General features: G+C 33.2%; 1 protein-coding gene across 2 annotated transcripts in view; it reads right to left on the reverse strand.

Annotated features, from left to right (window-relative positions):
• Nucleotides 1-5,641, reverse strand: part of LOC127727092 (elongation of very long chain fatty acids protein AAEL008004-like) — a 28,673-nt gene extending 23,032 nt beyond the window's left edge. The window contains exon 1 of one of the 2 annotated variants that reach the window (XM_052234503.1): nucleotides 5,561-5,641. The gene's annotated coding sequence lies outside the window, so the exon portion shown is untranslated. Of the gene's footprint in view, nucleotides 1-5,556 lie in introns of both variants that reach the window. The other variant, XM_052234500.1, reaches the window with a different exon arrangement.
• Nucleotides 5,642-6,000: the final 359 nt, after the last annotated feature.

The following is a 6,000-nucleotide window of genomic DNA, read 5'->3' on the forward strand; positions in this document are numbered from 1 at the left end:
GGATGAGCTGCTGGTCGGGAAATTTAGGTGAAATATATAACAAGGTTGATGATTGTGAATCTGAAACTAATCAGATGTCGATATTTTTTTACAGATGCAATTAAAATTCCTGTCGTAAAATGCTTAAGACACTTGCAAAAACTATTCATCTCCCGTTGAAATAGCGTAACAATGATAGCTATATGTAGGTATAATTATTGTAAAAAAATATGATAGCTAGGGTATGTTCTTTTGTTATTCAAGATATATGAAAAGGGCGGGGTATTGGATGTCTCAGCTAGTCACCCCTACCGTTAAAAAGGTCGAAGTGCCGCAGCCCCCTTAGATGAGATATAAAGATTCCATTTCTATGTTTTTTCTGCCTTTTGATTATCTTACTAAGAATTAATATCTATAACTTAAAAAAAAAAGCATGCACGGTGTTTTCCTATGTTTTCATGTATAAAATGTTTGTAACTTGGCAGTGAGCGACTGGATTGAATGTGAAATAATCACGTGCGTGTTTACAAAATTTTAGGAGAATCGGCTATTTATAGATAAGTGTTACCTGTGTACCGATATGCATGACTGGTAACCAGACAAAATCTAATTGCTAAAATAAAGAGTTAAAATCTGAAACTCTATGGGATTAACAGACATTTACTAGGTTATGATTGTCCCAACCAATCAACGAACTTCACTATGTTAGAGTCAGTAATTATCTTCCAATCAGATAGTAAGAAGCATTTAGCCCGCAGACTGTGCATCGTTCTACTCTTAAGACCGTCTCCAAGGAGACGGTAATAAGTCTGTGTAAAGTGCAGTCAGGTTTAACAAGTCAGTGCTTAAAATTCTATTTGTGGAAAGATTTATCATGTTTATGTCTTTGCTGACAAGTCTATTTGTGGAAAGGTTTATGTCTTTGCTGACAAGTTAATTTGTGGAATGGTTCATGTCTTTGCTGACAAGTCTATTTGTGGAAAGGTTTATGTCTTTGCTGACAAGTCTATTTGTGGAAAGGTTTATGTCTTTGCTGACAAGTCAATTTGTGGAAAGGTTTATGTCTTTGATGACAAGTCTATTTGTGGAAAGGTTTATGTCTTTGCTGACAAGTCAATTTGTGGAAAGGTTTATGTCTTTGCTGACAAGTCTATTCGTGGAAAGGTTTATGTCTTTGCTGACAAGTCAATTTGTGGAAATGTTCATGTCTTTGCTGACAAGTCTATTTGTGGAAAGGTTTATGTCTTTGCTGACAAGTCAATTTGTGGAAAGGTTTATGTCTTTGCTGACAAGTCTATTTGTGGAAAGGTTTATGTCTTTGCTGACAAGTCTATTTGTGGAAATGTTCATGTCTTTGCTGACAAGTCTATTTGTGGAAATGTTTATGTCTTTGCTGACAAGTTAATTTGTGGAATGGTTTATGTCTTTGCTGACAAGTCTATTTGTGAAAAGGTTTATGTCTTTGCTGACAAGTCTATTTGTGGAAATGTTCATGTCTTTGCTGACAAGTCTATTTGTGGAAATGTTTATGTCTTTGCTGACAAGTTAATTTGTGGAATGGTTTATGTCTTTGCTGACAAGTCTATTTGTGAAAAGGTTTATGTCTTTGTTGACATGTCTATTTGTGGAATGGTTCATGTCTTTGCTGACATGTCTAATTGTGGAAAGGTTTATGTCTTTGCTGATATGTTTATTTGTGGAAAAGCTTATGTCTTTGTTTACATGTTTATTTGTTGAAAAGCTTATGTCTTTGTTGACATGTCTACTTGTGGAAAGATTTATGTCTTTGTTGACATGTCAAGTAATTGCATGATTCAATAAAAGATCTTGTTCTTTTTTGAACATGTTCAATGGATTTTTTAACTGATTTGATTGGTTTAATGGTTGTTGGTGTTTAACACAACTTTTAGTCATATTGGCTATATCCTGGCAGTCAGCTTCTATTGGTGGAGGAAGATGGAATGGGGTTTGAATTCACAACCCTAGAGTTGACAGGCTTTGAAACGAAGTCTTTGATAATAATAATGTATTAGGTTATTACAAATTTAAGGATGTACAAAAGTTCAAATTTCACAAATTTCACACTGGTCAGTTATTGTATATAGATTCAATGTTTACGTGTACGAATTCTGGTGGTAAGGAATTGTCCTCTCCTACCCAAGGAGGGGGAAGTCTGGTGGAATCCCATGTTCTACTTTTTTCTTAGTCTTTTATATTGTTAAATCTTCCTTGTTCATGTTGTTCTTTACAGTACAAAAATGTGGCTATTGTAATGACGATCACACCTAACCCTGTTGATAACCTTCTCCTCAATTTTGAAAATCTACATATCTTTCAATTCCCCTTTAATTGTTCAACTTGTCAATTAAAGTATCCATAGGGATTTGTTTAAATGCCATTAGTTTACTTTGTTGTACTAGAATCTTTTAGAGGACTTTTTTTTATATTCTTATGAAACAAAACGATCTCCTTTAAATGATGAACTGTCTGATTAGACCAAAAAGAAAAAGTGTCATAAAAAATGCATTCACAAAAAAATACCAAACTACATGTATATAACTGCTTCATTTTGAGGAATCCTACATATAACCATGGAAGTATTATATTGACAGGAACTACAATGATTTATTAGCACTTATTTATAACCCGGGGAGTGCTGTAGAAAAGATATGGAAACTGTCTAATTAGTACGCTATCATTAATTTCCTTTTGTGACTATCTGCGATGCCACTGTCATAAATTGACCAGAGATACTTCTTATCAATCACTTGGTTTTTATCCAGAAACGTTAACACCAATACCTGTCAGAAAACACCTTTGCTTATTTCAATCACGACGTTTGATCTTTAATCATAAACAAATTATTTAAACAAATCGACTGATGCATAAAATATGAAAATCGGCCCAGAATTATTTATACTACAACCTTTTAAAGCAGTAAGTGACATTATTTTATTTCTTCAGGGTTAAGTTAAAACCGTCATAATGCATGTTCCGGTTTCTGCCATGTCACGAAAATGATCCTGATATAAATATACACTGTGACAAATCGATTAATATATATATAGTAAAGAGCCTGGATTAGCCTGGAAAGTAGAAATTTTCAGTTTTATATGCGAAAATTAATCAAACAAGGGCTGAAAAACATAGGATTTATATATAACAAATATAGTAAAAAATGACGCACCTCGTTATTTATATATATGTGCTTTTTAATTTTTTGACATTTGATTCAAAACAGCTAAAATATTCGTATATGAAATAATTTTGTCCGATAATATACAGCCGGGGTCAGTATTTCTATTTGTACATTTATGAATATGCCAATCATTACTTGTGATTTGACCTTTATTTATCAATTTGAGAAAAAACGAAGACATATAAAATGTTATGGAATGGCTAAACTATCTCTATCTTATAAAATACTTTATCACTTTCTGTCCAAATGATACTAGTAAATATTACCATAATTCAACACACTGGGGCTCAGCGGAAACATTCTTATACCAACCAATGAATTATGATCTTACCCTGGATGTAAAGCGAAGCCTTATAATTCTAACATATTTGAAATCTCTATGATATTTTGTTTATTGTAATCAGAACAATCAGTTTTCAATTGTCTTAAAATATGCATGAAATGTATGCCACTGGACGTTAAACAAACAGTAACTAATCACAACTTGCGATATATACATAGTGTAATTTCTACAGAAAAAAAAAATCAATAAACATGGTTTTAATTATTCAATTAATATGGTACAAGTTTCCATCGTCAATGCGTTTTTTCAAGAATTTTTAATAATGTCTTGCACATATCAATCAGCACACATAGGCAGATGTAGGGTAACGGAGGTTTGCCGATTGCTGTTTCCTTAGAATTTATGACAACTTTTGATTTCTTTGTTTATTTCTGTAATCACGAAAGCAACCAAGAATGAGAATATTGTAGGGTGCCACATGCTGATGTGTAAATAACGTACCATGTTTCAAATTAATTAACATGTCATTAAATTGCGCGCGGCATCGCAAATAAAATGTTTGAAGTCGGGTCGTAGTATTTCATGTCAATATAATACTTCCATGATATAACAATAATATGTATTTATTCATACAAGACTAAGATATACATGTATATCATGTTAATACATAAATTTACAATCTAAAAAGATAATTCAAACATTCATCTAACCCTCCACTTCCAAGCAGAAAACAGCCCAAGGCCACCAATAGGTCTTCAACACAGCGAGAAAATCCCACACCCGGAGGCAGGCTTCAGCTGATCCCTAAACAAAAATGTGTACTAGTTCAGTGAAAATGGACCTCACACTAAACTCCGAAACATATAAATGAACTAAAATTGAAAAAACATACAAGACTAACAAAGGCCAAGAGGCTCCTGACTTGGGGCAGGCGCAAAAATGAGGCGGGGTTAAACATGTTTTGTGAGATCTCAACCCTCCCCCTATACCTCTGGCCAATGTAGAATACAAAAACACACGGCAATACCTACAGTAAAACTGACAGCTTAAAAGAAGTCTTGAGTCTGACTTCAGAATAGGTAACAGAAGAAACTAAGCAAAATGACAATGATACATTGTATATAAATTAACAAAGGATTATATGTATGTTTATATTTGTCCCCTTTTTTAAATGCGGGAGCAATGTTGGCATGCTTCCAATCTTTTGGTGTTTCACCTGACTCTAATGACTTACTGAATATTAATGTAAGTATTGGTGACACTTGCTCTTTTAATTCTTTTAGTACTCTACCGTTTATATTGTCAGGTCCACATGCTTTGTGTGGGTTAAGATTTGATTGTAACTTTTTGACTCCTATTTTGCTAATAGATATTTGTGGCATTTCAAGATGTGGGCTAGTACCTTTGTCTGGGATATTTGTGTTAGATTCATTTGCGAAGACCGATTGAAATTGATGGTTTAGGATGTTTGCTGTTTCTTCTGTTTCAGTGATTAGTATACCGTCCTTTTTTAAAGGTGCAATCCCTGTACTATCTGTTCTTGTGCTTTTTTATTAATATAGCTGAATAAGACTTATCAGAACTATTTTATACAAAAAAGTTTCAACAAAAATACAGAACTACCATGACTACAAGGTAAATTCAAAAAGAGGAAGCCCATGAAAACTGACAAAATAAAATGTTAAAACTTTATAAATATAATCCTCGCTTGGTCATGTTGGTACAGGCATTTTTCACAACACAATTTTAACCAAAGTATTTAGATATTCATTGTTGTATCTTTTCTCTTATTTCAGACTTATGCATTGTTTGTTCATTCTTGCTTTGTCATTTTAAAACAAGGAGATCTGGTATGACTGCCGATGAGATAACGTACCTTAATGAATGTTTTGATTACTAATACACTGTTTTAAATTATGAACTGTTTACAATGTAGGCTTAACCTATTTTTATCATTTTCATTTTGTTTATTTTGGATACCGTGCAGCGTATCTAACGTTAGTGTAGTCTAATTCACAACAGAAGAACTTAACTCTTTTATGATAATGTTAATTTAAACGTTTGAGATACTACTCATGAGCTTTCGTCAATTTACCTACAGCAGACAGTTTCAGGTGAGATGAAGGTCCCAGAGTTACAAACTAGGAGCACGCCGGACTTCAGCTTCCGGTACCAGGATCACACCCGAGAGGAAACGCCTTGATGAATAATTCTAGAGATGTAACGAAAAATTAACGCGGGAATTTTTAAAAACTTAGCAATACGGATGCGAATAAAAGTACTTTATATAATCATTCTTTATCAGCTGAGGGCTTCGGTACATATTAGGGGGAGGGGTCATTACCAAAAATATCATACAGCTGGGGGTTGCCATCAACATTCTTATTTATAATAATAATAATAAATAAATACTGTATTTAAAGAGGGTTAAATCAGAGACATATAATACAATTTTAGTATTATTCTCCCCTGATGCCCTCTGAATAACTCAAAATATAATAATATAATATATACATATACATACATGCAACTTTTAATG

Source organism: Mytilus californianus, unplaced genomic scaffold (genome assembly GCF_021869535.1).
Source record: "Mytilus californianus isolate M0D057914Y unplaced genomic scaffold, xbMytCali1.0.p SCAF_19, whole genome shotgun sequence".
In the NCBI taxonomy this organism is placed as follows: Eukaryota; Metazoa; Mollusca; class Bivalvia; order Mytilida; family Mytilidae; genus Mytilus; species Mytilus californianus.